Source organism: Oncorhynchus clarkii, chromosome 26 (genome assembly GCF_045791955.1).
Source record: "Oncorhynchus clarkii lewisi isolate Uvic-CL-2024 chromosome 26, UVic_Ocla_1.0, whole genome shotgun sequence".
NCBI lineage: Eukaryota > Metazoa > Chordata > Actinopteri > Salmoniformes > Salmonidae > Oncorhynchus > Oncorhynchus clarkii.
In genome coordinates, this window is record NC_092172.1 from 21,644,343 (window position 1) to 21,655,478 (window position 11,136).

Below are 11,136 nucleotides of genomic sequence, written 5' to 3' on the forward strand. Positions count from 1 at the left end.
CGGAAGACACATTTCAGTTGAATGCATTCAGTAGTACAACTGACTAAGTATCCCCTTTCCCTTTCTCCAGATACTCATATAGCCTACACACATGAGCACGGATGCACACACACACACACACACACACACACACACACAACACACAGACACGCGGACGTACTCACACACACACAAACAAATATACGCACACACACGCGCACCCACTAGGCATCCATAAACACTCAACAAAAGTATACACTTTGGCGAAACACTGCACACTGACTGAAGGGGAAGACTCTGTATGACCTAACTAGGGAAACATACCTTTTTTAAACTATTCATGCTTGTCTGTTTTGTTCATTACAATTTCATCTGATCAATATCACTGTTGAATTTCAAGGAGAAATTAGGACTTGTTGAATAATACAGTGTCAAAGACAGTGTAACTTATACTGAAACTGTACGGATGATGTTCCAGTCAGTCTCCAGAGTGAGTCAGCCTGAGGAGAAGTGAAGAATAGGAAGGTCTAAGGAGCCTCTCTCTGGATCAATGGTGCTACTACACTGTTTCTGATTATATCTATGTGGACAATTTTCTGTGTAGAAATCATAGCTCTTTTTTCCCTGATTCTCTTGGCAGTAAGAATACCCTGGCACACGTCGACACCTATCTCTCACTCACTCTACTCTCGCTCCCTTCCTCTGTCTCTCATTTCCCTCTCATCTCTTGTCTATCCCTCCCCTTCTCCCCACCCCCCTTCACTTCCCTTGTTCAAGCTGCCATCTCAGTTTGTAACCTGGCCCCAGTGGCCTGTTTGCCATTCTGCTCATTACCAAACACAGGAAGGTATTTCGGAGTTCAAGACTCCTTATTGATCAGTCACAAGACCCTGATATCAACCTCTGTCTCTTGTGTTGGCCCAGTGTTAGCCAATCCTCCAACAAGGAACACAGCTATTGATCAAGATTCTAATTTACCTAGCAGATATACTCAGACAACCCCAATACAGCTCCAAAAAATGCATAACATTTTTTGTTCTTTGCTAAGACAGTGTAACATAATTTGTAACATATTTCAGAAAATCATTACACATAATAAGGCCTTGACCAATACATTTTTAGAGAGCAAAGTTTTACAAATAAAGTGTCATAAATGAAAAATGTAGGCTTTCACCAAGAGAACTAGTGGGTGCCCCACCTCCACCCGGCATGCCACTCGCGATGCTCTAACTCTGCCATCCTCCTCTGAATGCCAGCGCACCAGGGGTCTCGTTAGCCCTCTATTACAGATGTGACGAGCGTCCCATAATGGGCCAATTATCCCAAAACTCAAAATTTCACTCCAAAGGAAAACGACTGTGTAGTGATTAATGGGAAACACTTTAGGGGGAAGAGTAACACAACGCTGCTGGATGGGGAAGAAATATGTATCAGTCAGCCACCACTACAGATGCTTCCTCCCTTCTGACAACTGCAATTCATTTGAGATGCTATTAACATGCATAATTATGCTAATCAAGTGGTAATTAAGTGCCAATTCATCAGAGACTGTTTTTTGTGTGTAATTTTGAGGAAAACGGTTAGTTTGTTGTTGTTTACGTCCTCTATTTCCTTTCACAATATTGTCTAAGTGTTTCACGTTACATCCACTGTATCAGCCCTCTGCTCCATGTCTCCTCTCATATCGGACTGTTCACATCATCGCATCCAACATTCACAATCAACCTTAACACTTTTCAAGAGAAGGCCTCAAATAGAAAGTAGCCTATGCTGATCAATATAAAAGGAACAGTTCCTACATAATTTACCCAAACTAAACATAGATTTTTATTGCCCAGCTGCCAGCAGCGACTTTGGGTACATACTGTTTGTTACAAAGATATTAAACCGACCATGTTTGATACAGCCGTGATCTTAATTAATCCTCCATACAGTCGGTCCACTACTAGCTTCACCCCTAATTAATGACTCGCTCACTTTTCAAAATCTGATATAGGCCTACTTCATCCATAATGGCATCCATCACACTTCTCTACATGGATATCACTGGGAGTGAAATAATCCCTCTCTACAGCCCGTTGACTGTGACTGGTAGTCTAATCATGCTGGGTCTGTCTTAAAGTAGCTACAGTATATAAGACCATAGGTTTGTAGAAATCTGATCTCTCTCACTCTCTCTCTGTCACTCTCTCTCTCTCTCTCTTTTTCTCTCTCTCTCTCTCTGAACAGCTCAGAGGGCATTGAACATTGGCCAGGAAATCCAACAAATATCTCTGAACCTCAATGCCACCCTACGCATGGCTTGAGTGGTCTGACAGACACTAAAGCTTTTTGGATTTACAAAGGATAAACCTTTTAAGAACCCTTTTTGGTTCCAGGTAGAACCCTTTTGGTTCAATGTAGAACCCTTTTGGTGTCCATGTAGAACCTTTTCCACAGATGGCTCTACATGGAACCCAAAAGGGTTGTACCTAGAACTAAAAAGGGTTCTCCTATGGGGACAGCCGAACCACCTTTATGGAACATCTATTTCTAAGAATGTAGGCTATGCCTACTATCGTTATGTGCATGCCTACTCCAGTGACCCAATTTGGTATACAAACTTCATACAAAATAACAATATTAAAAATACTACAAATATAGTTTGGTTTTTTGTCTACAATACAACTTGTATCTATTTGTGTGTCCTAGTAGTTTGTGTCGGTCAGTGCACTATGACATAGGAAAACACATATGAAACATAATTTGCTGTGGCATCCCTCTGTCCAGTTTCACCCTGAGAGTCAGACAGGTGTTCTCATTGGACATGAAGGTCTCTGATGATTGATGTCACTCTTGATCACCACTAACGCTGGCCTGGGGTTATGAAACTGCTAGTTTCCCACCAACATGGGATCTCTTTGGAGTTTCAGCACTTTTAGGATGTTTTTGGCAGCTGCAACAACCTCCAACGCTACATCGAGATGGACAGAGTCTCACAACAAGGGGCATCAGTTCTCTTTCCCTGTCTTTCGCTGTCTCTCTCTCTCTCTCTCTTTCCTGTCATTTCTAAAAACAAAACTAAAACACTGTATTAGAGTTTCTAAAATGACCGAAGTGTACTAGTGGGCAGCCGTTTATATTTTTCATCATTTAAAGGCGACATGGAAGTAGTGCAAAAGCATTTTGCAAAGTCCCGAAATTACCATAAACCTCATTATAAACTGGCAGCGTTATTTCATTGGTAGCTTTTCATCCACAATGTGCGTTATGAAGAGGCAACTATTTATGTATTGCTCAATTTACTTCACTCTAATTAAAGAATTGAAGAAAAGTTTCAAATGAATTCATACTGTGAGAATATTATAATTTTTACGGTATTGTTAGGTCTTTCTACAATGCTTTTGCATTACAAAAATGGAAATGTAGCCCTAAATCTTTGTTTCCAAAATACATAGACATTGATTTAATTCTGCATCCTTAAATACTATACATGTGTGAATCTGGCCAGCTCTGTTGTTGTGGCACATGTTGTTGTCTGTGCTCCCCTCTAACAGTTAGCAGGCCTTGACAGATCTATTTAATAACCCAGGCTGTGCCCCTCTCTACACAGCACTCTGGCCCAGTTCACAGGAATAAGGCTGAGAAAACAGCCAAGCGAGAGGTCACCATAACACACTGTGCAAATGTTTGACCTCGAAATCTTTCCTCCATCTCTCCCTCTCCCTGTTACTAAACGTTTTCATGTCTATTTTTCTTCTCCTGCTCTCTCCTTCTATACTCCAGCTCATGTGTGTTCCTCTTTCTACACATCTCTGTCTCGCTATCCTGTATACAAAATCTCTTCTTCTATGTCTCTCCAACACCGCTCTCCTCTCCTTCCTCTCTATTCCTCCCCAGTTTGAAGACACAGAGGGCCCCAGGTTCCTCAGACTCCCCATGGTCTCCCCTGACCCCAGCCTATGAATGAATGATGACTGCATGGCCGGACACATAAAGACTCTTTATGGTGGTGGACCTGCAGCTGGTGCTCCCAGGGTGTCATGTTTATGATGTGGAGGAGAGAGGAGAGAGGCGCTGAAAGGCAAGGCCAAGGCGCTGAAAGGCACGGCTGCATGCTCCCGGGATGGGGAATGTAAAGCAAAATCAAGTTACGTTGCTTCATGTAATACATACTGGACTCAAAAGCCACATGGATGGATAGTAATTTATTACATTTATCATAGATGATCACAGAGTTCAGGGAGAACATTTATCATACTTTTTCATTTACACCAATATTGGCTATAATCTCCCATTGTTGCATGACGAAAAAGGCCTCTAAAATAACCTCCTGTTTGAAGAAATGAAAGCAACAGTAGAGGAAGAATACCATTTCTGTTTTCAACTCCTTCGTCTGAGTGGATCAATCAAATCTCAATGATGTTGTCTGTACAGTAGGCTGTGGTTGTTGTTCCATTAGATTCCACCAGTGGGAGAGATACATCTATCCTATTCCTAAAGTTCTGTGTGCAGCGTTTGCTAAATGACCTGATGCTCGATCTCGTGTGTTGAAGGACTCCTTAAATGTCTCTATAATTCTCTCATCTCTCCGTGACTGATCTCTCTCCTGTCTCAACATGTTCCCACTGCATTTTTCAGGCAGCGAAAAGGCCAGTCCTTTTTCAGCTCCTAAGCACACATGACAGGGAGTTGTCTCGGGAGCCTGTAAAAAGGCCCTTGGGTGCCGCGGGCGGCCGATCATAACAGATCCCAGTTAGTCCTCTGAATCATACCCCATCAAGCTTGTTTTGGGACGTTAGTTGGGCTGTCTGTTTGTCTGTAAAGCTCAGACCACTGGGAGAGGGAAGGACAGGCAGAGGTTGGAGAATCACTGAAAAGGCACATTTCCCATGCTTCCAATGGCTCATTCGAAACATCCTGAAATATAACTCAATTTTGAAGAATAAGACAACTTGGTATATTGGGAACTGGGAATTGAAATTAAACATAACAGATGCACTATGCAGAAATCGTTCAGACAAATTAGTTTCCCTAATTTCAGTTTGTGAAAAAATAAGTATGTACAGTGTAGAGAATCACTGTACTATCTTTCCCATAACCAAAAGTATTGTATTTTCAGCTGTTTGAAGCTGGTATACAAAACTGAAAGTAAAAGATGCAAAAACTAAACTTAAGAACAGGAAGCATAGAAATAGCGACATACAACAGATCTATGACTTCTTAGACTCGCTGTCAATGATAATGACAGATCTATAACTGAGATTTCTATGTGAATGTGGCCTGGTCGCCCAAAAAGTCACATATTGCAGCTTTAATGCTAGAGAAACACACAGTGAGACAGAGAGACACACAGATAGGACTGCTCCATTTGATACAGTGAAGGTTGCGACAGACAGACGGGCAGGTTGGACGGAGACGCAGAGGTCTTGATACAGCACGGCCGTATAGGACAAGATAGGCTGTGAGGTTTGACGAGGCAGAAGAAGGCTTATGCGAACGTCTGGCTGCTCCTTTTGACGGCATGTCAGGCTTGGCTCGCAGGCCGCTTGGCCACGTCCGCATGACGCACTCATCGTTGTGGCAGGCCTGTCCGAAAACACTAGTGTGCGGGAGACAGATCCGACCTCGGCTCGCCCAGCGACCAGTGTGTGACGTATGCGCCACCCTGCCAAGGAATATGTTCCCCAAACTGGCAAGCTGGTGGCAAGCCTGTTGACGAGAACGACCAGTGACATCATACAACAACATGATCACGCTCCGCTCCAGACATCTGAGGGAGCTCAAGGATCAAACAGACAGACACACCGACAGGGTGATTGATGGAGGTGCTTTCAGATTTGGTTGTTACTGTGACTTCTAACACCCTTGATAGAGAATGCAAGTTTGCTCTTTACAGAAAGAAGACGGGTTTGATTAAACAATTGTAAAATAGCAACAACACACAAAAGCAAGCAAGCAGGCACACTTACAAGCGGAGTAGGACTTTGTCAAGAGGGTCATTTTTTCAATGCCTTACCGATCCAAAGTTTTTTATGTGATATGTTTCAAGTGAATGGACAGGCACAGTGGGAGAATAATGTGTAATCATTAGCAAAGGGTTTACAAATTATTTATGTAATCTAAGCCATGATAATTTACTCAGACTTTTTTCCTGACTGCCATTAACAAGTAACTTGGAATCCAATAAATGTCACAATCGCTTTCACTTAATTAAAACAATAGATATCATATAGCAAGGCGTGCTGTCATTCATCCCCTAGTTAACTGCACACTGCCATTTACAGCCAATGCTTTATGAGAGAGGGTGACACAAATAATAGTCATTAAACTGTCAGCCAATGGGAGCTGGATCACATTACCGAAATTAGCTAAGATGCACCATTATAAACGAGGCCTTCCCTCTACAGAAGCACACACCCCCAAACATTACAGGAGGGAAACAGGCCAAAAAGGAGGAGAGGAAAGGTCTTTCTACTTACTGCTAACACTTACAGAGCAGTTTAAAGGCATACCCCCCAGCTTTAAGGTTGTTTCCACACAGAAGGCTCTTTTGTCCCCACCATATTTGGGCGGGTGAGTTGAAACACTGTGTCTGATCCCATTAGGGCATCTGTCTTGACCATCCTGACTCCCATTAGGGCATCTGTCTTGACCATCCTGACTCCCATTAGGGCATCTGTCTTGACCATCCTGACTCCCATTAGGGCATCTGTCTTGACCATCCTGACACCCATTAGGGCATCTGGCCAAATCCTGACTGTGACGTCCTGTTAATTAAGTGTCCATCGGACCACGCAAGATGAGCCTTTGTGCTTGACCGGTGCTGTGACATCCAATCATGTCCTCTGCGTTGGCATCAAACCCCTGTTCACCTCCTGCCCGTCAGAGAGACATTTGGGGGGGGGTGTTGTCATCACGTATGTCCTGACAAATGTGTCACATTGAGATGAGGGGCTGTAACAGAGATAGTATTACCATGACCCCGCTGATGGCCTGACTAACACCAGCAGGACTGGGAACTACCATTATAAAGTACGTGGGGAAAGGAACAATGAAAGACAAGAGTTCTCATTATCATTCTGTAAATCGACTTTAAAGTGTTTACTTCCAGCAAGGTCCAACCTTTGTTAGACGACATTAGTCACTTTCAGTCAAAATTAATTGACACACTCATTTCTCTTAGTTGAGAGATTATAATGGCCTGACATCACAATACAAAATTGTAGAAAAAGAGCAATAAACGACAGTGATAAGTGGTGTTAGTAGGCATCGTCACGGCAACTTATTCTACAGACAACACTGACACCTGTTGGTGTGGAACATCAGTCAAATCTTCACAGTCCAACATGATATTTAGAGTACCGCCATTGCCAAACTTTTCTGAAACTACCACATGTATAACGCCAATCACATACAGGCAACCCCCTACAGTTTAACCCACAGACCAATATCTTTATATATACCCCATCTCCCCTTTAGCGTCAGCCACATCCCTGTCCCCTCCTACCCATCCTCCACACCCAATATATCTTTATATATACCCCATCTCCCCTTTAGCCTCAGCCACATCCCTGTCCCCTCCTACCCATTCCATTCTCCACACCCACTCCTTTCCCTCCTCCTCTAATAAGCATTTAACATGGGCCATTGATTGGTGTGGCACACTATCGGTGGGACTAATTTATTTATGATCTTGTCATTTCCAATCATTGATCTGGATGTCCTTCGTTAGGGAACTAATGATATGCAGAGGTTAAAGATTCACTAATTATTGTGTTTGGTCTAGTGGAGGCTGTGCTGCAGGATGAGAGGTGACTACTGGAGGAGAGGGCGCCAGAGGAGAGAGGACTACTGGAGGAGTGTGCGCCAGAGGGGAGGTGACTACTGGAGGAGAGGGCGCCAGAGGGGAGGTGACTACTGGAGGAGAGGGCGCCAGAGGGGAGGTGACTACTGGAGGAGAGGGCGCCAGAGGGGAGGTGACTACTGGAGGAGTGGGCGCCAGAGGGGAGGTAACTACTGGAGGAGAGGGCGCCAGAGGGGAGGTGACTACTGGAGGAGAGGGCGCCAGAGGGGTGGTGACTGTAAGAGGAGGGGGCTCCAGAGGGGTGGTGACTGTAAGAGGAGGGGGCTCCAGAGGGGAGGTGGCTGCAGGATGAGAAGGCGCCAGAGGGGAGGTGACTACTGGAGGAGAGGGCGCCAGAGGGGAGGTGACTACTAGAGGAGAGGGCGCCAGAGGGGTGGTGACTGTAAGAGGAGGGGGCTCCAGAGGCGTGGTGACTGTAAGAGGAGGGGGCTCCAGAGGGGAGGTGGCTGCAGGAGGAGAGGGCTCCAGAGGGGTGGTGACTGCAGGATGAGAAGGCGCCAGAGGGGAGGTGACTACTGGAGGAGAGGGCGCCAGAGGGGAGGTGACTACTGGAGGAGAGGGCGCCAGAGGGGAGGTGACTACTGGAGGAGAGGGCGCCAGAGGGGAGGTGACTACTGGAGGAGAGGGCGCCAGAAGGGAGGTGACTGTAAGAGGAGAGGGCTCCAGAGGGGAAGTGGATGCAGGAGGAGAGGGCTCCAGAGGGGTGGTGACTGCAGGATGAGAAGGCTCCAGAGGGGAGGGCTCCAGAGGGGAGGTGACTGTAAGAGGAGAGGGCTCCAGAGGGGAGGTGACTGTAGGAGAGGGCTCCAGAGGGGAGGAGACGGCCCCATATGGGAAGTGACTGTAGGAGGAGAGGGCTCCAGGGGGGAGGTGACTGTAGGAGGAGAGGGCTCCAGATGGGAGGAGACTGTAGGAGGAGAGGGCTCCAGATGAGAGGTGACTCTAGGAGGAGAGGGCTCCCGAGGGGAGGTAACTGTAGGAAAGGGCTCAAGAGGGGAGGTGACGTGACTGTAGGAGAGGGCTCCAGAGGGGAGGAGGCGGCTCCAGATGGGAGGTGACTGCAGGAGGAGAGAGCTCCAAACTGGAGGTTTCTGTAGACTGCAGGAGGAGAGGGCTCTGGATGGGAGGGTGCTCTAGGATTAGATGGCTCCAGCCACTAACTTTCACAGGGGATGGGGGGACACATGTCCCCCCCACACACACATTCTGAAATTTCATTTTTGTCCCAACCCAGTTTTATCATTGGAATGTTAGAGCTGTCAAATCCACAAGTGGCTCCCAGCATTATACCAAAATGCAGACATTGTCATTGACCAGTTGTTTAAATCCTTTCTTCAGAAGTTTGAAGACTGGAAAGTGAGATGTAAACTACACCTAAGTTAGGATGATAGAAATCGTTATTTAGTTTCATGCTTTTTAAGTTTGGGCATTAACGCTGAATGGTTAAGGGTTAAGGTTTGGGATAGGCTTAAAACAAAAATCTCAAAAACAACTTTCTATTGCTGGATTTGAACATCCATCCTTCGAAATCAGAGGCAGATGCTTACACCCATCCACCATACTCAGCAAAACTGAAACATATTTGAAGTTAACGGCGCTCTCTGTTGCCCCCAGTGGCCGTTTTCACATCTCCCCATGTCTGAGGACGTTGATGGACGTCACATACCGACTTGAATCTCGGCCAAAGTGTTTTTTTTCTCAAAGTTGTCAGGATGTCACATGTCCTACTTATTTCAGTACACTCGTAACAAACATTGTGAAACTTCTATTCAATCAAATAAGCCACACAGCAAATAAGCCTCTCATTGACCTACAAACAAAAACTCCTCGCTTGGTGAGCGGGAAAAAACGAAAAACCGCCACCTGCTGGAGAACACAGATTTTAGGCCCAGTTATCCCTGTTGCTTCGCCTCTTGCTCTCTGACATAGTCTGGGTGGGACTTCCAACTTCGTTGGCTGATCCTTCCTTGTAACACTGTTGGAGTCAAGTCCAACCGGGTCATCAGAAGGGATCAGCCAATCATAAAGAAGAAATTGACTACTTCAAAATCGAGATTGCCTCAATGGCACTGCGCATGCTGTCACAGACAGTATCATGGCACAGATACAAAGATGATGTGACCATGGTATTATGATCAGCTAGCCAGGATACAGGCTACTCACATGTATTGTCATATAACCCTAGTCTGGTTCATGTAAACTGGAGATGTGGGGAATATTATTTTGAGACACTTTAATACATCAATATACATTAATACATTAATACGTCAATGAAACCGAATGTAAACTGCTGCAAAGACATGTACAGTAATTAAATCACAACATGCATTATGTTGACGATTGGTGCTGCACTAGTAAACTAGACTGCACATACAACGCATGGCACTATGCATCATTTAAAATACATTTTCATTTCATTTAAAATACTTGTCTAACGGGGTTATTCGTTTTATTAAATTCTATAAAACTCAAGGGAATCCAATCCTGAGACATGTCCTTGCCTTTTTAAACCAGTAGAGAGCAGTACTAGACCAGTCAAACAGATCACCTTAAACCAGTAGAGAGCAGTACTAGACCAGTCAAACAGATCACCTTAAACCAGTAGAGAGCAGTGCTAGACCAGTCAAACAGATCACCTTAAACCAGTAGAGAGCAGTACTAGACCAGTCAAACAGATCACCTTAAACCAGTAGAGAGCAGTACTAGACCAGTCAAACAGATCACCCGACTTATTTTCTTCCCCTCAGACAGTCATGAACTATTCTTTGACAGAGATATAATTGTTCACATTGGACAGAATAACCTTTGCTGCCATGTCTAGAAAATCAGTTGTGGACAAGCGTAGGAGTGAGATGATTGTGTGAAGCTGGGTAAATCACATGACATTCCTCTGCTAATGATGAAATGCAAGAAAAGCCCTAATGTAAATTGGATTGTTGAATGTTTATCTGTTTCTTTTCTGCACTTCTTTCCTAATGAAGATAACATGTCTTCTTGTTTGTACTTTTCAAGATGTTGGTACTCTAATAGTGTCTGAACTGGTCATTCATGTTTTGTTCTTCCAATCCAACTGTTGGATATGTCTGCCTTTTTTGACATATGAAGCCACTCAATTTCATCATTAACAGAATAACATTATTGATCAAAGAAGTTGCATTGATAAACTGTAAATATATTTTATTACAGCCATCAATTTCCCTCTATTATAGCTGAATAAATGGGTGTGGGCTTCCAACCTAAAAATATCCTTCAGAGAGCCATCCTCCACTTCAGATCTTCACGAGGGTGAGTACACAGGGCTTTCTGGGAAT